We start from the raw sequence: 23,237 nt of genomic DNA, 5'->3' as shown, positions 1-23,237 counted from the left end.
GCCTGGCATGTAAGACACAAATCGAGAAGGTATTTGTGTACCTATCTATGTGTATGTAGTTGCTTGTTTGTTTTTCCAAATGGAAGGCTAAAAAGGTAAGGGTCTCTGTCATCTGTTTCCTGCATTGAAAACTTATGTTGTGAAAATCAACATATTATCAACTCTTCTAGAATCGTAAGTGGTTTCTTTTCAGAGCAGAGACGAGACAACTGTAAAGAGAAGTGGGGTTGATAATAGGCTGGAGTAAGAAGCGTCTAGATTTGAATCCTACCTCGATCATTTGCTATTTGCACAGCTGTGAATGGTTTAGTCTCCTTCAGTCCTTTCTTCTTTGGTGAAGGGGGATGATAAGAGTGCTTATCTCACAAGCTGTTCTGAAATGTGATGAGATCAGGCAGGGAAAGCACCTAGTACAGTGCCTGGCAGGCGGTGTTATCTGTGGAGAGAAAAGAAACAGAAGAGGAAAATTAGTCACAGCTAAGGTTTGACCAGGACATTTTTGCCCTTCTTTCCCCCAAAAAGTAAACATTAGAATTGCTTTCAGTTTTTCGTTTATGTTAAACTGTCAGAGTTTAAGAATTTTGAAATGTATTGTTCAGATGTTTGGAGTAATCACTAGAAAAACCTTTTTGTGTGGCCCAGCACTCATCTGTCTACATGAAGGAGACTGAGGTGCGAGGCATGGAGAGCCTGTTGCTAGGAAGGAGCACTCTGGGAGGATGGGATCTTGATCCTTGAGTAATGGAAGATGTAATTCAGAATAGCAGGACCCTGAAGGGAACCACAGCTGGGCAGGGAACAAGGAACCGATCTCTGCAAAGTAGAGAAAATTTGCCAAGTAGAAAGAGGTCTAAGGTTTCACAGGACTGTGTAGACCCTGAGCCAGGGACTTGATAGGGTGCTAGCCCCCTGCCAACCAGCAGTGTGACTTTGGGGAAGCTGTTTTGTCTTCCAAGCCCATTTTCTCATCTATCGAATAGGCATGCAAATTCCTGCATCTTGTGTCCCACTCAGAATGCCATGAAGGTCTGGGGTTCATCATCCCTACCCTGCTGCTCCTCTCAGGTATCTTGACCTTCGTGTTGCCTTTCCAGAGGTGAACCAGACTGGTAAGGGACAGGGAGTAATCGAAATTGAAAAGTAAATTCAAAACCTCCTATCTTGGGTTTCCTTCAACGTTTGCACATTTGCTCTGAAGTTTAAAAAAATGGTTTTTAAAACATAAACCTTAAGTTTAAAAATTAGTATATTTCATTGTATATTATTTTTATCACAAAAATATTTTACTATCTTGTATTCTTCATCTTAGTTCCCAGCTTTCCCCTTTTGTGTGTGTGTGTGTGTGTGTGTGTGTGTGTGCAGGGTAGGGGTAGAGGGGTGATGTGCCCCTGCCAATTTTTTATGGAACAAGGAAGAATATCTTTACATTTAATTAACTACCTCATTTATTCTTGGCTGACACTTTATGAAATATGTATGGCAACCCTGTTTATAGATGAAATAAGGAAGAATCAAGAATGCAGGTAAGCTGCCTCCCCCGCAAAGCCAGGAGGCGCCAGAACCAGAACCCAGAGTCAGGGTACACTTGGATGGACCAGAACCCATCCAAGTGTACCCTGACTCTCAAGTTCAGGCTAGGAAAGGACCTGAACTCCGTGGCAGTCTGTTCCCAGAGCCTGACAGTCGACGAGAAGGAAGACGCCGCAGGCTGATCTGGCAGTGAGCTGGGTGAGACCAACGCAGTGGCCACGTGACCCTTAAGTGATGACAAGAGCAGGTAGAGCTGCATCTAGAGCAGGTAGAGCTGGATTTCCCTGTCAACCAGGAAAGAAAGTGATGGTCAGGCGTCTTGACAAGCCCTCCTGGCTGGTTATTTCTTATCTGTGTACTTTCGCTAAGAACTCAGACTGGACCCCCAAAGTTGTAATATCTGAAGGACCCCTTGGCCCTTTCAGCACCACTGAGCCACTGCAAGTGTTCACATGGTGGAAAGTGTGGAAGGCCCTTTATTCTTGACTTTTGTTTGTGAAATTATTCTTAATTTTTATTTGTGAAATCCTCTCTCTTGGATCCAAACTTGCTGATTTCTATCTTTCCCCGACCCCAAACAAACAGCACGAGGAAGTGAGGACCCATCCCTGGTGCAGGTGTGGCAGAGAATGTTTTCACAGTAAACAAACCCATCTTTTCTTAGAGATGTCCATTGTCTTATAGCACAGGCCTTTGGGGAAGAGATCTTAGATTTCTGCATGTCAAGGCTGACCCCAAACATGCAAGCTGTGGTTTGGGAGGGTCACTCCAGATGGATTTCATGCTTCCTTTTCATCTTTTCCTCTTCTCCCAACTGCCCTTCAAAGTGCTCACTTTCCCTAGAAAGTAAACTGTTTTCCGTAGTTGCTTACAAACTATTTCCCTTCCTGATTTTCAGGGAATCAGATGTCAGGGTTTCCTAACTTGATTTGTTTAGCTCTGTTGGGGGGCATTTATGGATGCTTTAGTTAAGGTTGCTGTCAGTGTTGCCAAGCAAGTTTCAGAAAAGTCTTCCCTTGTCACGGCACATCTGCTCACCAAGAAGACAGGCAATGAGTTTCCTATTTTCTCAAATATGAGAAAGAGTCATTAAATGAGCCTTAGAAGAAGAAAAATGAGTCCCCAAGGTCCCTGTGCATGACTGCAACTGGAAAACACAAGATTTCATTAATGGTTTTTAAAAGAAACCTATTGGTATAACATTTTCAAATATTCTTGATGCCTGATCTGAAAAGGTCAACTACACTTCAAAACTTGGCTTTCCGGCCAGTGAAATCAAAGTATTCCTGGCAGAATAAATTATTTTTCACTAAAATGGACATAGGTGACCCTTTTTAACAGGATTGCCTCCAAGCATAACCAGAAGCAGAGGGTCTTCATTTGGGCTTTAGAGAGGACTCTGAAGGCTCAAGCAAACATGTGCAATGGATACGTGTACAATTAACATTTTCTTAGAGATGAAGTCTATGCTTTTCATCTGATTTTTATAAGGAAGTTATGGCCCTGAATGTTTTACTTTATGTGATCTAATGTGGCATTGAGAAGAACTGTTTAGAATGAAGTTGACCTGTGTCATATTGATTAGACCTAGGGAAGGGCCTCATTTCTGATCTGCCTTCAGTTCGATTCAGTCAGTCAGTCAGTCAACAAACATCCAGCCAGAGCTTGCTCAGGGAAAGGTCTGAGATTTGTTTCTTTCCTTTAGGAAGTGCAATCATAAATGCAATTGTTAACCGCAGATTACCCGGCCCCTTTCAAGTCTCTGGCTGCAGGCTTGAAGTCTGGCGCTTCCCAGCTCCCCCCGGGGAGACTCCATGCTGTGTGATGAAGTGTTCATTAGCTGATTTGTGAAAAGCACTTTGAAGATCTGAAGAACCAGGGTGCTAGGATGTATCATCAACCTCCTTCAACTTTCTTTGTCTCTCTTTTTCCAAAATACAGACCTTGCCCCGAAGTCCTCATTATCAATAAGTGGTCCACCTGAATAGGGGTGTTTGCTTTTTCCTGAAGAGGGGAGATCGTGTTTAGAGCAGCTCAGAGCAGACACTTCCCCTTTTGAGTGCCATGGCAGCTTTGACAGAGATGCTGGAAACAAGTTAAAGCCTAGAGTGCTGGTGATAAATTAACTCACTGGATCTGCATGCTGGGTGCCCCTGAACATTTTGGAGGCCAGCTACCAGCAGTGTGATCTGCATGAAGCCTCCACAGGAGATAAAAGAACCAGAATTTACAATCCGCAGGGGCGATAAGGTAAAGAAGCTCGCAGATAACTACAGTATAAATCAAGATATGTCCTGAGCTGTCTGAATGATTCAAAGAACAGGAAAGGGTTTGGAGATTGGGACTATCTGACTTCATGTGAAACCCAGAGGATCTACAAGGAAAGTGCCTCCAGAAAGAGTAACAACAGAGTAGGAGCAACATTCACTGAGTCCTCCCTCTGTGCTTTCTGGGCTAAATTCTATCCATGCAGCTTCTCGCTTAATGGAGCTTGACTGATAGGCAGGACTGGTGGCTGTAGCTGGGGATGGCCGTGCTCAAGGCCAAGGACAAGATAAGAGCCAAAGATCCCCAAGTGAAGGCTTCTCTGTGAATGCTTCCACCTGCCTTTCACCCCTCTTTTCTTGATTCTTTGCATATGAATGTGGATTATTTTTTGTTGTTTTTAGCAGCATCTACTTATCCAACAAACATGTGCCCAAAGCGTCATCATCTCAGTGTTCATCATCCAGTGTAATGATGACAAGGACCATGTGGGGTGTATCGGTGGCCTCAGAGTGTCTGTGTGGAATGGGGGTGAAGTGCCTATCTGTTGTGAAGGGCTGTTGGGGGCTAGTTTGGAGGAGGTATGGCCCATCAAGCACATATTTCATTGACCTGTATTTGCCTGAGTTAGCTCCTGGACCAGAGAAAGGACATTAGTGGGACATTTGGCAAAATTTAATTAAGGTCTGTGAATTCGTCAATAAGATTGGATCAATTTGATATTCTGACTTTGTTGTATTATCATTATCAAGACATTAATATTTGGGGAAGCTGAGTGAAGAGAACAAGGCAACTGAAAGTACTAATTTTTTTGCAACTTTTAAATGTCTGAAATTATCTCAAAATGAAGAGTTAAAAATTAGAATAAAGATGTTTCTGTGAATTGGAATAACTAGAATAGAAGTCTGTATTGAGAATGTGGGGAGGGAATTGAGACAAAGGCCTACTCCCTCCCCTTTGCTTTGTTGTTGCTGAATGCATGTTGAAACCACAAGCCTAGGCTCCAGAAGGCTCCAGAAGTTTCCAGAAAGGGAATTGAGAATCTGTAATTGGACAGCCTCCTCCAGGAAACCCTTCTGAAGCAGTGAGTTTGGGGATCAGCATCCTCTCATTTGTGCCTCAAATTCCCTTGGCAGACAAAGAACAAGCGGGCTTGTGTTCTCATGGTTTTGCCTGCCTTCTGCGTGCACCCGGGGTCCCAGCTCAGACAGCATTACTGGCAGGATGTATTGACCAATTAATCTCTCTTTCTATGTTCTCCCTCTACTCATTTCCCCTATAAATAATCCTAGCCTGGCAACTCTACTACTCCTTTAACTACCTAGAAGAATCAAAGTTGGGATATAACCAGAATTTTGATTTTTATCAGAAATAAGCATTCTATCAGGAAACCTATCAATGTGCAGGGTGAACCTCTAATTACAGAGCATCTGGTTTTAGTCATATGTGCTCCCCTCCCCTTGTCATGTGAACCCCCTCCTGTCTCCCATCCCATACCTTAGCTCAGGCGATAGACTTCCTTTTACCTTCCTCCTGCCCCTGTGTTTATGTGCGGCCCCAGAACTATGAAATTAAATTTCTTTTCCTTCTCCTCCTAATAGGTCTGATGTTAATTTGATTGTTCACCAGCCCCAGGAGAACTCAGAAGAATAAGGTGATATTTCTTCTCCTCTCCAGTAGCATGTCCCACTATAATTCTCCCCCCTTTTCAGCATCTCCTTTAGAAACCTCCAACATGAGGCCCTTATCCTCTGGCTGATGAGCAATACCCCTGTTGCTGCTGTGTTCAGTGGCTCAGGAAACCTTCTCCTGTCTTTCACTCCACCACTTCAAAACTTACTAATACTGTGTCCCTTTCGCTCCGCTTTATCCTAGCACTGAACAATGAGTGCTAAAGGTACATAGTTCATGACTTGGGGAGTGCAGTAATGTCATAATAAAGCCAAAGCTGGAGCTCAGGACTCCTCATCAGAAACCAGAGAGTTTCATACTCGCCATCCCAGTCCATCTGGGTCCCCAGAACGCTATCTTTCAGCCCCTGTATTCTCCTGGCTGCAATAGCTGAGCCCTTTGACAACTATTTACAAGTTCAAATGTGCTCTGGGTTCTGGTTTCAGCCCAGAAGACTTTGGGGACACATAGTCCACTCCACTTGGAGACCTTTTTTTTTTTCTTTTTGTGTTTCTTTTCCTTAAACCAGTGGAGCATTTTGAAGGGACAGAATGCCAGCAGGAGCCTGGACCTCAAACCTTTACATTTATTTTGCTCTCAGTTATGTTTTGAGGAATTGGAGAAAATGCCAATTCCTGTACCGCAATGCAACATATTGTGATAGATGCTTCTTCTGAGATCCCATATGCTTCATATTGCCATGGAAAAAAGCACTGGCATAGCAAGAATTTTTTTCTGTAAATTTCCCCAGAGATTAAATTGGATTTCTGTTGGTTGCTTTTACAGCAACATTGCCTCAGCAAGGGGAGGGGCAGGGGGAGAGAGAGAAAGAGAGAGCACATTAACAAATGGAGTGAGTTTTAATGCACACTTGCTTGAAGATGGCAGTCTAGAGAGCATGGCCCCAGAATGTTCTTGGTTCTGCTTGTAGGAGCTAATACTTAAAGAACTAGACTTGGAATAATGGAGAAGCAGAAATTGGGGAGATGGAAGTCACAATTTCTGACTTGGCCACTCACCAAACTCTGGATCTGGGACAAGCATATCAATTAGGTTTTGTTATTCAAACAAAATTTAGTAATTCAAACAAAAAATAAATGTAAGTAACATTAGTTTATAATACCATATAAATTTTTGGTGTATAACCTTGTAAATCAACATCTGTCTATAAATTATGCTCACCACCAAAGTCTAGTTTTCCATCCATCACCGTACAGTTGACCTCATTTACTACATTTATCCACCCCGCCCACCCTACCCTTCTGGTAAGCACCCCTGTTTTTAAGTTCTCATATTCTGATCTTGGCTGGCTCTGTTGGAGCTGAGTGGTTCAAGGTAACCTCACTCATGGGTCTCGTGATTGTGTTATAGTGAAATCTCAATAAAAAGGGGAGGTTCTGTGTTATCTGGCCAACTTAATAATGGGTGGAGCTGAGGGGTAGAGAGAATACTTGGAAAGAGACTGGAGGGGGAGACACATTGAGCAGACATGGAGAGACACTTGGAAGAAATGTGGGTGGGAGACCTGTGGGGAGGCTGACAATGGCAGCTGTTACCTTGACTTGTACTCTGAATTTTGCTCTTTTCACTTCAGATTTCCCAGGTCCCTTCTGCTCCTTTCCGATGGCTCCCTGCTGGATGGTGCCTTGTGGCAGGCTTTTGGGCCTCAGCGTCTCTGCTTTGAGCCAACCCTGTTTGGCTGGGCCTTTACCCATGAGGGGATGGATAACTTTGGGTGTTTTATTGGAAAACCGTTATTCCTATCTTTTCTCTCTATGCTCACTATGCTATTCAAGTTCTTTCACAGTAAGCATATGCTTTGTCTTTATATGGCAGATGGCAGAACTCATATAGAGCGTGCAACTTTGAGGAGTGTGCCCCAGAATATTCCTCATTCTGCATGCTAACAGTTGGACCGGTGTCCTGTGGGGTGACTGGGTGACTTGACCATGTGCTCTCATTTGCCGGCAGACTAGCCCAGTTGGTCTCCATTGTGGTGGTTGGTGTTGGCAGGAAGATTGCCAAACCTCTGTTGGCATCATAGTTACTCCTACTGTCAAAGCAAGTCACACATCTACACCCACATTCAAGGGTCAAAGATAGACCTTTTTTCCCTATTGATGGAAAGTGTTGCAAAGTCATCACGTGCAAAGGGACAGCATAGATATAGTCTACTCTCAGAGCCTGAGTTTCCTCAAAGTAAAATGAGTGAAGACTGGATACCTAACAGTTCATTTACCACATGCAAACTCTTGATCTGCTGAGCTGCCAGCTCTAACCTGCTGCTCCCTACTTTTCCCCCCGTTCTTTCTAATCAGTGCCAACAAGCCTAAAGCAGAAACCTGGTAGTCATCCCTTATCCTCTTTTTCCTTATCATTGCTATCACTTTACATCTAATCCCTCTGCAAGAAAGATCTGTGGATTCTAATTCTGAAAATATTTTGAACCTGTCCACTTATTTCTCTGCTTCTCAGCTGGACTGATCTTTCTTTTCTTTTATTTTTTGTAAGATTTTTATTTATTTATACAAGCAATGGGTACAGTCAGAAGCGCAGGAGGGTGAGAGAATTTGCCAGAGCTGGGAACAGAGCAGGCAGACTGACGAAGATACACTGCTGAGGGGAGCAGCGAGCAGCAGGAGAGGTCTGCGCGCCATGTGGGACCCTCGCCTGGCGGCCGGGGATCGAACCTGCACTGCAGAGGCTGCGGACAGCTTTGCAGCCCAGCACTCAACCGCTGCGTCACCAGGGGAGGCCCCTGGACTGATCTTTTTTGAAACACTTTTCCTGTAGATATTCATGTGTCTCTTTCTAGTCTTGGCTCAAAGTTGCATTCTGAGTGTGACTCTGGACCATCAGATGTTAATTCCAATTGCACTCCACCTTGTATTTCAAATCCTTTCTTACCTCCCCTACCCTTTGTACTTACCATTGTGTCACTGTGTTATCTTCTAGATTTATCTTTCAAGCTTATATGTTTAGATCTGTAATCCATCCCAAATTAGTATGGTTATATTATGAGTTAAGAATCTGGGCCTTTTTTTCTGAATGGATATCTATTAGCTCCAAGGCCATTTGCTATTTGCATGTTGATGAAAATCATTGGCCCTATAAAATAATCTATTTCTGAACTGGATCCTATTCCACTGATTGATTTGTCTATGCTTATGCAGATAGCATACTCCTGATGACTATACTATGACTCTAGCTCTAACCTCCTTCAGTTATATTCTAAAAAGGTTGATTTGGTTATTCTAAGTCCCTCACATTTCCATTTAAATGCTGGATATACCTTGAAAATTTGTATTTTAAAAACCTACTAAGATTATAATTTGAATTTTATTGAATTGGGAGGAACTAATATCTTAACAATATTAAATATTTTGATCTCTATAAAGGGTATATCTTTTTCATTTATTTAGGCCTTTTTAAATTTCTCTCTGTATATTTGTTTTGAGAGGGAATGCTTGCCTAATTTTGGTTAAATTTATTTCCCAACTTAATAAATTAATTTCCAAACTTCTGCAGTATTGTAAATAGAATAAAAGTGTTATTGTTTTCCAGTTGTTTGCTGAGAATACATAGAAATACAGTCAGTTATTCAATGTTGACCTTGTTTTTGAATCCTAAGATCTTGCTAAATTCACTTATTAGTTGTTAGCGTTTTTTTGAGAGGGAGGGATTGATTCCTTAGGATACACATATAAACAATCATGTTGCTTGTGAATAGGAAAGTTTTGCTCATTATGCATTTCTTTTTCTTATGTTATTGAATTGGCCAGGAGCTCTAATATAATCTTGAATGTTGAATAGAAGTGATGACTATGATAATCTTGCTTGCTCCTGATTGTATGGAAACATGTTTTAATATTTTACTCTGAAGTATGATGTTGGAGTTTTTTAAATCATTACCTTTTATCACATTGAGGGATTTCTCCTCAGATAACAATTTTCCAAGAATTGTTACTATAAATGAATGCAGATTTTTTGTATTGTATGCATAGTTGAGTTGAGTGCGTAATTTTCCTTTTTTGGTCTATTATGTATTGTGAATTGCTTTGATTTTTAAATGTTGAAATAAACTTTTATTACCCCCCCCCCTTAGTCATATGTGTTATTCTTTTAATAGACTGCATGTTTTATTTTCCAAGTATTTGCAATGATGTTCAGAGAGGATGTTGATATTTTTTTTTTCTTGTAAAGTCTTTGCCAGGTTTTGGTATTAGAATAATGTTATCATAGCATAATTTGGTGAGTGACTGATCCTCTTCTTCTTGCTTGAATGAGTTTGTATAGAACTGTTATTATTTCTTATTTAAAGAATCATAATTTATCTTCTTTTATAGAATCCACCATTTTCTGGGTATTTCAGTATGGAAAGCTTTTACAAAACAAATTCAATTACTTTAATAAATATGAATCTATTCAGATTTTACAGTTCATTTTTTGTCAGTTTTAAGTTGTATATTTTAAGATATTCATCTATTGCATTTGTTGACAATATCCTATTCCAAATGTTCCTTTTTATTTTCATGTGTATAGGATCTTGAGTGATATCTTCTCTTCCACAACAGATTATTAATTTATATTGTTTCTTTGTTACCAGTATTCAGGGAATTTATCAAATTTTGTAATCTTTTAAAAACTAAATTGCATTGATTTTGTTAAATTTTTTATGTTCTCTATCCCTTGTTTATTTTCTATTTCATTCATTTATATTGTTATTCTTTCATTCTTTTTTTCCTAAGAGTTTAATTTGGACCTTTTTATCCAGTTATTTAAGATTAGAAACTAGTTAATTTAAGTCTTTTATTTCTTATAAAAGAACTTCGGATATAATTTTCTGCAAATTGCTTCCCATAATTTTCATGTTATTTTCTTAAACTTCAGTTCAAAATATTTTCTAATTTCACTTATTTATTCTTTGACTCTGGGATCATTAAAAAATATCATTTAATTTCCACTATGAGGGGACTTTTCTCTATGCCTTATTCACCTTTAAGCACAGTATTTGTAATTTTTAAGATGCTCTTTATCAAGTTCCCTTCTATTGTTTTTTTCTCAGTGAGTTATCATGTGTAAGTGTGAACTCTGTCTACTATTTTTCTGCATCAACTGATAGGATTATGTGATTTTTCTCCTTTAGCCTGTTAATATGCTAGATTACATTGATTGATATTCAAATATTGAGCCAGTCTTTTATTGCTGGAATAAATACCACTTGGTAATGTGTATAATTCTTTTTATATATTGTTAAATTCTATTTACTAATATTTTGTTTAAAAATTTTGCCTGCATTCAGGAATATTGATCTGTGGGTCTCTACATTTTGTACTGTCTTTCTCTGGTTTTAGCAATACTAAATTTACAAAATAAAAGTTTTTTTTTCCCCTTCTATGTCTGAAAGACATTGTGTAGGACTAATGTTCATTCTTTAAATATTTGGAAAAGTTTTACAGTAAAACTAGAATTGGAGACTTCTCTTTTTTTGGTAGTTTTTAAATTAAAGCTCAATTTCCTTAATAGGAATGGGGATATAAAAATATTTCATATTGGGTGAATTGTGGTAATTTGTATTTTTTTTAATAGAGGCATGTTATTTATTTATTTGTTTGTTTGTTTGTTTGTTTTGTTTATATAAGCACTGGGTACAGTCAGAAGCGCAGGAGGGTGAGAGAATCCACCAGAGCCAGAGCGGGGAGCAGAGCAGGCAGAAGGACCGAAGGACACTGCTGAGGGGAGCAGCGGGCGGCAGGAGAGGTCTGTGCGCCATGTAGGACCCTCCTCCGGTGGCCGGGGAGCAGCCGGGGATCGAACCAGGGCCGCGGAGGCCGCGGGCAGCTTCGCAACCTAGCGCTCAACCGCTGCGCCACCGGGGAGGCCCGGTAATTTGTATTTTTCAAGGAATTGGTCCATTTTATCTGCCAAGAGTTATTTGTAAATTCTCGTATCCTTTTGATATCTAAAAGTCTATAATAACTCTTGTTTTATCCAACTAACATGGGTAATTTGTGTCTTTTTAAAAAATGTGTCAGTCTCGCTGGAGTTTTGTTGATTATATTAATCTTTGCAGAGAACAATTTCTTTGTTTCATTGACTTATTTTGCTATTTTCAGTTCCAATCACGCCCACTCTTCATTATTTTTTTCTTCTATTTTCTTTGGATTTATACTGCCTCCCCTTTTCTAATTTCTTAAAATGGGCGCTTGAATTATTAATTTTTAGCTTTTCTAATATCTAAATTCAGTGCTATAAATCACCCATTCAGTGCTGCTTTAACTGTATCTCACAAATTTTGATGGTGTTGTGTTTTTATTTTCACTTCATTTTATATATTTAAAAAATTACCATTAAAACTTGGATTGACCCATGGATTATTTAGAAGTTATTGAGTTCCTGATTATTTGAAGCTTTTCCTAAACTTAGTTCTAGTTTGATTGCATTGTAGGTGGAGAATACAGTCTTTCTGATTACAGCTCTTTTAAAATTTTTGAGATTTCTTTTGTGACTCATGGACAGTATTGGTAAATATTTTCTGTGAATGAAAACAGAGTGATATTCAGCCATTTTTTGGTAAATGTTGAGTAGAGGTATTGTTTGATAGTGTTATTGAATTTTATATCTTTGATGATTTTCTAGCCAGTTGTTTTATCATTTATTGGGAAATGAGTGTTGAAGTCTTCAACTATTGATGTTCATTTGTCTATTTCATAAACAGTCTCTTGTCTTTCTATACTATAGCTACTCACATAGCTTATCTTTTTTATTTTTATTTTAGCACATGTTTTATAGCATTTCAACATGTCAGTAGATATAAATTATAAGTAGATATGAATTAAGAGTGCATGTTAGGGCCTCCCTGGTGGCGCAGCGGTTGAGCGCTGGGTTGCGAAGCTGCCCGCAGCCTCTGCAGCACCGGTTCGATCCCCGCTGCTCCCCGGTCACCGGAGGAGGGTCCCACATGGCGCGCAGACCTCTCCTGCCGCCCGCTGCTCCCCTCAGCAGTGTACTTCGGCCCTTCTGCCTGCTCTGCTCCCCGCTCTGGCTCTGGTGAATTCTCTCACCCTCCTGCGCTTCTGACTGTACCCAGTGCTTGTATAAATAAATAAAATAAAATCTTTAAAAAAAAAAATAAATAAATAAATAAACTTTAAAAAAAAAAAAAAGAGTGCATGTTAGAAATATTTTTCTTACAAGGATGTATGATCAAGAATTTGAAGAAACTCTAAATTCTGAAATTGTGGCAGGAGCCTTGTGAGACATGTTACAGTATTTTATCCTGACGATATTGGTGCATATTAGAAGACCTTAAATAAAATGCTGGAGTAATCAATTAGATAATTTAGATAGATCACTCTTGTTATAGAGTAGAAGACTGGTGTTAAGATAACCATTTACAGCTAGTGAAGTTTTGATTACATCAACATTTCCTCATAAATATATACTGGTATAGGTCACATAAGTGTTTACAATGGCATATGAAAGTTATAAACATCATAGCAAAACATTTCATTGCTAGTTGATTTTTGCCATCTTCTCTTCTAGCATGAGTCCTTTTTCATTTTAGAAATCTTTAATATCCTCCAAGGACCATGTTTATCTTAATCTCTTGGCTTCTCTTTTATCTTAACTACATACTAATTTTACTTCATCCATCTTACCCTCTGGTTGCCTTAGTCAAACTCTAGATTTAGTGACAGCCTTGACTTCAAATATCTGTCTCTAACCATATCCTGTTCTTGCAACACACTTATTTCCATGATCTCAATGTAGCAATTATTTCATAAAGATCCCAATTCCATTGACCCTATCATTTTCTCACTATCAATGACCCCTCCTCCTCCTTCTACCCATCTCCCACATGATTCAGGATGTCCTAAATCAATCATGATAATTCATTAATTCCCCCTGCCAGTAATTGTTTTAGGGGTAAGGATGTGCCAGAATTGATCCATGAAACATAATGGAAGGCCTGTATGGCATGTTTTGAGACTTAAGAAAGAGAACTTGTGAAGGAAAAAAATGGTTCTGTTTGTCTTCTGTGCATGTATATGGATATCTGAATCTCTAGCACTAACTTAAAACCATAAAGGAGCTATCATATGAATTCTAACATGTGGAAAATGAAGACCTGAGTTATTGGAAAAACATGGGTTCAAGAGGGTGATCAAGAGGGATCATCCCTGATCCCTCTTCTACCACTGAACGTTTTATGATATAAGAAGATATTTTTAATCCAATTGAGTCAGTTTCTTTCACTCTTTTCACTCTCTGTGTGTGTGTGTGTGTGTGTGTGTGTGTGTGTGTGTGTGTGACTGTATATACACAAACCAGTAGTGTCCTTTCATGGACCTTCTGAATGTGCCCATTCAGGCAGGTAAGAGAGCTGCCTTCATGTCATTTTTAGAGCCAGTCTCCATCCCCACCATCTTTGGAATCTCCTCTATCCCATCTTACCCATTTTCCAGCCTTCCCATGGTTACTTGTACTTTCCAAAGATGATGGCAACAATATTCTTCTCCCATATGTTCTTTCAGAATCTTGCTATTCTCCCATCAAGTGTATGTCTCTCCCTCTTGAAATGTTTTGACTGGTTGATGAATAGAGTATGGTAAAAGTAACACTGTGACTTCCGAACTAGATCACAAAAAATAACTCAGTTCCTGTCTTTCTTCTGGAATATTCTCTCCTGAAGACGTCAGTCACTATGGCAGCAGCCCAGCAGTCCTGAGACTGACATGTTCTGAAGAAGTTCCTAGCCCCTTGGGAGATAGTATGTGGCAGATCCCAGATTAAGAAAAAGAATCTCAGGCCATTTCCTCCTCTTCCAAGTCTAGCTAATGACAACTTCATCAAAGACTCAGATTCAGAGATAAGCAGCCAAGCCCTCTTTGAATTTCTGACCCACAAAAATCATGAGATAGTAAAATCCTCATTATTGTTTAAATCACTAGATTTGGAGTGAACTGTTGTACAGTCAATAGATGACCAATAAAGGTACTCTCATAGGAATTGTGAAATGTGAAAATGTAAATTTTCTTCTAATGTCTGGCCTGCCTTGTAAATGGATGGAATTGACATGCTGTATTTCAGGACAGAATGTAGCTGAGTAGAGAGAAGGAGGAGGACAATTCAGACAGAACAGCAGTTACCTCTGCTGGAAAGCACGTCTCTACCTCTTTGCTCACTTCCTTTCATCCTCAGGACTCCACTGAACTGTTACCTCCTCAGAGAGGCCTTCCCTGAACCCTCTATCTGAATCTGTAAAACTATCTTTTTGTGCTGTCTTTATCACTGCACCCAAATTGATGGCTGCACTCCCTGCATTTATCAATCTGAAATTCTATCTTTATTAGTTTGCTTGCTTGTTTATTGCCTTTCTTCTTGCTGTAAATCAAGAAAGGTAGAACAATGCCATTTTTCTTTACCCTTGTCTGCCCAACATCTGACCCAACCACCCAGTTAGTGCTTAGTAAAGATTTTGGAATGAATAAGTAAGAGAATTCATAGAATTGTATGGGGTCCTTACAACAGTCACATGTCCCCACTTTCCTGTCTCAGTGTGGAGAGGTCTGTGGCTTTCATTAGATCCTAAGATGGATCCATAGAGCCCACTGTATTAACATCTACTCGCTGGGGGCAGGATGTGGAAGGGGATACACAAAGGGTCAGGAAAGGACATTCTTGGGAAATGAAGATGAGCTATCCCTTGATAGAGGTAGAGGTTACACTGGTATGCACATTTGTAAAACTCACCAAACTGCATTTAAAATCTGCATTTTATCAAATTAACATTTAATTTAATAATATTAATGGGAACTCCATTGAATTTGCTTCATCATTTTCTTTTTCAAGCTAAAATGAAGAAAAGGGCTCTGAACAAATTCCACATCAGTATTAAGCCCCAAGTCAGCTCCAGTCTTCAGTGTGAAGCGTTTAGAAACAGTCTCAGGACTGAATTCATTTCAGAAACTGTTCTTATTCTCTTATTCTCTCTCCCCCTAAACCCTCTTGCTATTTTTTTTTATCTTCCCACACATAAGAGAAGCCAGCTCACAACTCTTAAAATCTTGATGAACGCACACTAAATCTAAATAATTTCTGCTGTGAAATTATAATTGATGTCAGAAAAAGCAATATGAGATCAAAACTATGGGAAGGAATGTGGTTTTTGACACCAGTGAGAAGTTAGGGCTCCATCTTCCTTTCTGCAAAAGGAAGGCATGAAGCAATTAACAGAGCTTGCAGAAGCTAGATGTGGACTTTTTTGGGTTATTTCACAATATTGAGAGTCTGGGAAGACCTGTGTGGGCACAGCAGGTTGTAAATACATCTGGAACTTGAAAACTGAAAATCCAAAATGCCAAAAAGTGAAAGGCACAGGTTTTTCATAACAGGAATAATGACATTATCTGTTTTCTGGAGGAGTGAGGTCTGGAGTTTTGATGATTTTCATTCATTTTACAAGTACTTGTAAAGACCTCCTTTGTGTCAGGGACACTCATGGTTGTGGGGGTTCATGATAAACACAGACTGGAACCTGCCATTGAGGAATTTCCAATGTAGTAAGAGAAAATGTAAATTTGTGGTGGTGCCGGTGAGAAGGGAGTCTGCAGGTGGGAGTGTGCAGGTGGAGGTCTGCGGTGGTGAAAGTCAGGTGAGATTTTTCCCTGGTCATAAAACTTTAGCTGGGTTGTGGGAATCTGATTTGATTGGCATCTTGTTTGACTCTACCCTCTTTTAGGCTTTTTTAAAGATTTATTTTATTTATTTATGCATACAAGAACTGGGAAATAGTCCAGAGGTGCAGGGGGTGAGAAGATTCATCAGAGACAGAGTGGGGAACAGAACAGGCAGATTGACTGAAGTACGCTGCTGAGGGGAGCAGCGGGTGAGACATCAGAGGTCTGCTGAGCCATGTGGGTCAGCTCCCTGGCCAGGGATCGAACCCATGCCACAGTGGCTGCTGATGGCTTGATAGTGCTGAGACTTAATCCCTAGCACCACCAGAGAGATCCTCCTCTAAGCTTTTGTACATACATTCCCTTTACTCAATCTTCTCGGTTAGTATGTTGGGAAAGAGGTAATACACTCCGAAAGGAGAAACCTGAGGCTTGGGAAGGGGAAAAAAGCAGTTGTCCAAGTAACAGAGGACTAAAGCTCCCCATTCTGAGCAGCAACGGATTCCGTTTACCACACAGATTTTTCAGGGGCTGAGCACGCATTAATCCAAAGTGAAATGGATGCTCTGAACAGCCAAAGGTTTAGGTAAAGGCCATGTCCAATTTTGACAGATGATACCTACAGATTACAAAAAATAATCTGCAGCTATCTGGAAATACGAGTTGGCCAAAGCAAATAATAATGAATAAGTCATGCAAAAGCTCTAACAGCTTTACAATTCAATTTGTTCCAATCCACGCACATCCAGCGCCTTCCCACTCGGTAAGGACTCCTTGCATGTGCTCGTAGCAAGAGAAAGACTTGGGTGTGCCAAGGAGGGCGCTGCGGCCCCGTGGGCAGCATTCTCTGTGTGAATCAGCTCATCAGTGTCTGCATGTACTAAGACTTGTGCGGTCTGTTTTAGCGTGTGAAGCCCTAAAACATTGCCATGGGATTCTTTCTGCTCACAGGCAGTAAGTGGGACGATCAGACTCTGACATTGTCAAAACAAAGCTGGTATTCTCTTCTCCATGGGTAGACCATAGCAGAGATGGGAAAATATAACCCCAGAAAATCTCTTGCCCTAACGCTCTTTGTTTAAATTTTCTGCTGGCTGCTTTTCAATGCTTCTATTATAGAAATTCAAGAAGTTTGTCTGCTGTGCCAGTTGAGGAGAGAGAGTTGTGATTAATTTAACACAGGCCTTTCATCAATTTCTTCTCTGAAGGGGGGCCGTGTGAAGGCTCAAACACATAGAGAAGGATTGTCTACCTGGTCTTAGAAATTTGGTTGGCTACAACACACGATACCCCTTTTCTCGCGTACTCTTGGTCAGCTCCCAGCTCAGGATACAGAATCATCTGCACAGTGTAAAGACTTGCCTCCGGCAGAGGGCAGAACCTGGCCCAGTGACATTTGCATTCAGCATGGCATTGCATTTCTGAGGGAATAAACAGTGTATCTTCTTTTGCCCCTTTTTCCCCCTTGTTTTCTTCAATTTAATTCTCTTTGAGATCCAAGAAAACAAAGAAAACAAAATAAGAAAAAGAAATATTCCATAAATTTGGAAGAATTTATTTAATTATTTATTTATTTAAAGATTTATTTATTTATGCATATAAGAGCTGGGGTACAGGCCAGAGATGCAGGGGGTGAGAGGATTCACCAGAGACAGAGTGGGGAGCAGAACAGGCAGACAGACTGAAATGCACGGCTGAGGGGAGCAGCGGGTGAGACAGGAGAGGTCTGCTGCGCCATGTGGGTAGCTCCCTGGCTGGCTGGGGATTGAACTTGTGCTTCAGAGGCTGTGGATTGTTTCACAGTGTGGTGCTTAAGCCCTTGTGCCACGAGGGAGGCCCAGTTTTGGAAGAATTTAGAGGAATTTCTTCTTTTTTTTTGATTTGTCAGTCTTTTATATAAGTGTTAATTTGGGAGGTACAACTTCACCTGCCCTATGAGCCCAGGCTTCACTCACCCTCCACCAAACCGCCCTTCCTACCCACCTCCTCCCCCCGTCCCCCAGTCCCTCTGGTATTGAGTACATATTTCATATTGAGTCTAAAAATTTTTTTTGCTGTGCTTTTGCAGTTTGTTTTACGTGCCTCGATCACATCAAATTGGACTCTGCCTTTTGATCTGAAACTGTTCTTTCCACACTAACAAAGTCAAGGTTTTGAGTAGTATTTCCTTTTATTTATTTATTTATTTATTTATTAATAATAAATTTTATTTTTATATTTCCCATACAATTGCAACCCCCCCATTCTGACCCCAATCCCTCCCCCCCTCCGCCCCCATAGAGTGTCTCTGGTTCATAGTTGTTTGTTGATTTTGATTTTCACTTTCTTATAGTTATTCATTTTCCTGGTCCCTTATTTAAGTTTTCTAGATTCCTGCTATGAGTGAGACCATCCGGTATTTTGCTTTTTCTTTCTGGTTTATTTTGCTGAGCATGATCCCTTCCAGCACCATCCATGTTGCTGCATATTGCATGTGTTTATCAAAGTCAAGGTTTTGAACATGACGTGGCCAAATAAACTCATCAGGACAGAGTCTTCAGGTCCACAGCCTGGAGGGGAGTCAAAGCACCTTCTCAGTAGTCCCCTCTGGGGACACCTCTTTCTTTTGGGAAATTGCTAGAACCCTTCCATGCAAATCAAGGTAATGGATGTTCTTGAGGATAAACACATGAGTAAGAAAAGTCTTCTAGCTTAGGAAGGATCTAGAGGTCAAAACATAGTTGCAGGCCACTCGTTTCTACTCAGGACAGAATGATATCCAAGCCAAGTAGTCTGTGCTCTAGGGGCATCGAGTAAGGTGTAATTGACTTGTCTGGAGAAAAGGGGAAGCTAGGAATTCTTCATGGAAGAAGAAGCACTGAACTATAAAAATCTGTGATGGGGCTTCCCTGGTGACACAAGGGGTTGAGTGCAGCTCTGTGAAGCTGTCCACAGCCTCTGCAGTGTGGGTTTGACTCCCAGCTGGCCAGGGAGATACCCACATGGGCAACAGACCTCTCCTGTCTTGCCTGCTGCTCCCCTCAGCAGTGTTTTTGGTCCATATGCCTGTTCTGCTACCCACTCTGTCTCTGGTGAATTCGCTCACCCTCCCACACCTCTGGCCTTTACCCCAGTTCTTGTATAAGTAAATAAATCTTTTAAAAAATCTGTGATGGACCTCCCTGGTGGCGCAGTGGGTTGAACGCGGTGCTGTGAAGCTGTCCGCAGCCTCTGCCGCATGGTTTCGATTCCCGGCTGGCCAGGGAGATTCCCCCATGGTGTGGCAGACCCCTCCTGTTGTGCCCGCTGCTCCCCTCAGCAGTGTATTTCAAATTGTCTGCCTGTTCTGCTCCCCACTCTTTCTCTGGTGAATCCTCTCACCCTCCCGTGCCTCTGGCCTGTACCCCAGTTCTTGTATAAAAAAATAAATAAATCTAAAATAAATAAATACATAAATTGCTCTTTAAAAACAAAATCTGTAATGTTTGATGGGTAACCCTTTAAGTGGTAGGACATAGCATAGAGTAAGTGCTCATTAAATATACACATCAACTATTCCTTGCCTAAGCTCCTGCCACACATACCGGTCAACATCCAATATCACAAATGAGATTGTAGCCTCTACCCCCTTTTCTTGATCCAAAGTGAAATGGATGCACTGGTGTTGCGTAGTCTTACCTTCTATATTCTACATCCCTTAAGTTACCGTAAAGTGTGTCCTTGTATCCTTGCAGCTGGCATTCTGCCTGGGGCACATCAGGTATTCCAGTGATCTTGTTTCTGTAGTTATGTTATTTAGAAGTTCATGAGCAGCATCTGTAATAAGTCTCTTCAGCCCCTTTCAATATTTAATGCAAAGTTGCTTCATACAGTTGGCACATAATAAATGTTGCTGATATGACACTGATGGGTGGGGAGAAAAGAAGTCTACCTTCCTTGAGAATCTGCGCTGTGTCTCTCTGGGCTAAGTTAATTACACAGATAATTAAAGTTAAAAGAAACTTGCTGTTTTCATTTGCACTGAACTACCAGGAGTCTAGGTCTTCAACGATCAAAGTCTCTAGCTGATGATTTAACTCTTCTGTCTTCCCAACCTTTCCTGACAAAGCCAGAGGACTGAGCAGCTGTCCTGCAGAGCTGAACAGAGCTAGAGATAAAATAATGGACAAGCATCAGCTTTAAGAGAGAGAAAGAAAGAGAATAGAGATGTCATTTTTATCTTTAGAAAAATGATCACCCCACTTACTGCATTTTGCTAAATGACAGGTAGATACCTATTAAGATAATGATCAAAAAGCTGAAATGAGATTGCAGAGTGAGGTCAAGAGCAGACTGCGGGAGACAGGGATTTGGTATTTGGAAAGATAAAGGATGGTGTCCACTCCCACCTTCGCCATTTATCTCTTAGGATGAGGTCTTTTCTTGTTGTCCTTGTTAGGGAAACCCTGGGAGGGAAGGAAGGTGTTAGAGATTGCCAGGCATTCCAGAAGGAAAGATTCACGTGGAGCCTACAGAAGTGTGAGTAATGGAAAGTGATGGATGAGAGCTGGAGAAGATTCTGGGACCCCAGTGGCCTGTAGCCACAGGTTGGTAGAGATGGGCCAGGGCCTCGTCCAGAGGCTGCGGGCACTTGTCCCACACAGCCACCACACAAGGCAGACACTGAGCTACACATTTGCAACTAAGGTATTTATTAAAAATTTATAGCATTCCTACACCTGCATAGTTTAAGTGCATGTGCGCATATGTAAATACTCTTGTACTAAATTTAAAATTACAATGGGAATTTGTAGGAAATGCACTGAAAAATATCAAATAACTGCTATGCAAAATAAAGTTATATCATTCTTGACGAAAGCAACAGGTCTTATTACTTCTTCCTCTTTCAAATAAGAATCACTACGATGAAAAAGCACAGGTATCTCATCCAGCACCATTAAATGCTGCTGAGCATCCTAAGTGTTGCTTTTTGAATAATTTTTCATTTCAAACTTATTGAAACAAGTTTTGCACAATAAACCACATGCATTTCATGAGCAATTCGATGAGTTTTGGACAATGGCACAGCCCAAGAAACTACCAGCACCACAGTCCTGCATCAGAACCTGCCCATCACCTCGACCGGGTGCCTCCAGCTCCTGCAGAGTTCATTACTCCCTCCGGCCCTGGCCGCCCCCGAATTGCTTTCTGTCATACTGGATTGGTTTACATTCATATAAATGGAATCATACGTGCATCTGGCTTCTGTCACTCAGCACTCTGCCTTTGAGACTCATTCATGGTGCCGAGTGTGTCAAAGATTCAGTCACACTGTTGGGTGTGTCCGTGGCCCATTCTTTCTTATTGCTGAGTATTACATGGATTACACAATTGTTGGCTTAACCATTCACCTGTCAGTGGAGACTGCCCTGCCCCCACCAGGTTTTGACCGCTGTGAATGAGTTGTTACAACTGTTTGCATATGAGTTATTGGGCAGAGCTATGCATTTCTAATACTCAGGAGCACAGTGGCTGTTATGTCACTTTGAAAGGTGACAAAACTCATCTGAGAAAGAATGTGTAACTAGCCCAAGTTCTCAAATAAGTGACAAGACTGGGGTTGAGCTCCATGTGGTTTAGCCCCAAAGTCAGGCCCTTTTCTGGAACGGGACGTGAACTGGTGTTACTGGCTGCAAGTGCAGGTGCTGCAGAACCAAGAGAGGCTGTGAGTCCGAGTGAGTGTTAGTTGCTGAGTCGACTTCGGAAAGCACTTGTTGAATTTGACCATGTGCTCAGCAGGGCCACACGCTGGTATCCTGCCAGGGGCAGGGGTATACGCTGGTATCCTGCCAGGGGCCTTCTCTGCCAGTGGGATCAGCAGGCAAAGTCCTGGTGGTTCTGGATTATGAGTGAGCAAAGCTCAAGTTCAGGCTGAACGTGAATGTGTGAAGGAAACCCAAGATGTCTGTGCTGCTCAAAAGGGTGAGCAAGGAGGTGGGGAGAATGAGACTGGGGACGGAGGGGGACTTTCAGGAGGCTGACTCAGACACCTGGGGGCAGACAGGTAGGTGAACAACAGCTGCCAAAGGGAGGGCAGAGGTGTGGCGCCCTCCTGCCCCCACCCACAGGTGGCGCTGTCGGGCAATAGCTGCATCAGTGCGCAGAGAACTGACAATGGCATTGATTGGGCCTGCAGGCCCAGTGTATTTTGTTACTACTGAGAAAATAAATTTTACAGAGGAAAAAAGCTAAGGCATGAAGAGTAACTTCTCTTGGCTCCAGCAAGTTAGAAATGTGCACCTTAAGGTTGAAATGCTGGAATGACCATCGCAGGCTGCACAGATCCTGCTCAACCTGGGCTCTGTAGAGCCCGCAGTGGAGACTCCTGTGTGGCCTCAGACACTGAAGGAAGGGATTTGGCCTCTCTCCTGGGACTCAGGGGAGCTGTAGTGGGGTGTAAGCAGGGGTGGCCATGTCAGTTCTGTAAAGATCCTTACAACTGTAGTGGAGGATGAGTGTGAAAGGAAAATACTGTGGTAGCAAGAGTGGGAATGGAGCTCAAGGGAAGGGCTTTTGGTGCACTATTGAAGGAAGCACTTGCTCTCTGGGGAATGCAAGGGACAATAGCACAATAGCTAAAGCAGCTAAGAGAAGGGATCCCCAAAAAGGCAATAGGATTATAGGACCTCAAGGCAGGGCAGGATGAGGGAGAATGTTCAGGCCTCAGGTCATGTAGGATTTCAGTCTGGAGGTTGCACTGAGCTTGTATTTAACTCCTGGCTCCTTCCCTCACCCTCCTGTACATCTGATGCAGGTCACGAGATATCATATATATCTATATCTATATAGATGTAGATACCTATGATTGCATACGAATGGAGAAAACAGACTAGAAAAATGACTGAAAAAGAAGCCCCTAGCCTGAGATTACAGCAGGGTTCTTTACACTGTGCAGTGCTGTGGAGTTTCTAGTCTGCACAGACATTTCTTCATATTCTCTGAGCTCGACAGTGCTTGGTTGTTAAGAAACTGGGCTAAGCAGGAGGCATTGGGCCATGTGATTTCAAGAGTCCTGGTGAGTCCTGCGTGAAAGGCCACCTCTGAAGCTGCCCCTAGTCTTCATTGTCCATT

The 23,237-nt window shown here is 41.4% G+C and overlaps 1 long non-coding RNA gene across 2 annotated transcripts in view; it reads left to right on the top strand.

Annotated features, from left to right (window-relative positions):
• The window catches only part of LOC129144780 (uncharacterized), a 252,545-nt gene that overhangs the window by 196,659 nt on the left and 32,649 nt on the right, over positions 1-23,237 (top strand). The window contains exon 4 of one of the 2 annotated variants that reach the window (XR_008549367.1): positions 5,397-5,533. The exons of the other annotated variant lie outside the window; for it this stretch is intronic. This is a non-coding gene — a long non-coding RNA (uncharacterized LOC129144780). Of the gene's footprint in view, positions 1-5,396; positions 5,534-23,237 lie in introns of those variants that run through there. 2 annotated transcript variants of the gene reach the window in all.

This window comes from Talpa occidentalis, unplaced genomic scaffold (assembly GCF_014898055.3).
Source record: "Talpa occidentalis isolate TD23 unplaced genomic scaffold, MPIMG_talOcc4v2.1 talOcc4.6, whole genome shotgun sequence".
Lineage (NCBI taxonomy): Eukaryota > Metazoa > Chordata > Mammalia > Eulipotyphla > Talpidae > Talpa > Talpa occidentalis.
This window is presented reverse-complemented; position numbering and strand designations above follow the sequence as displayed.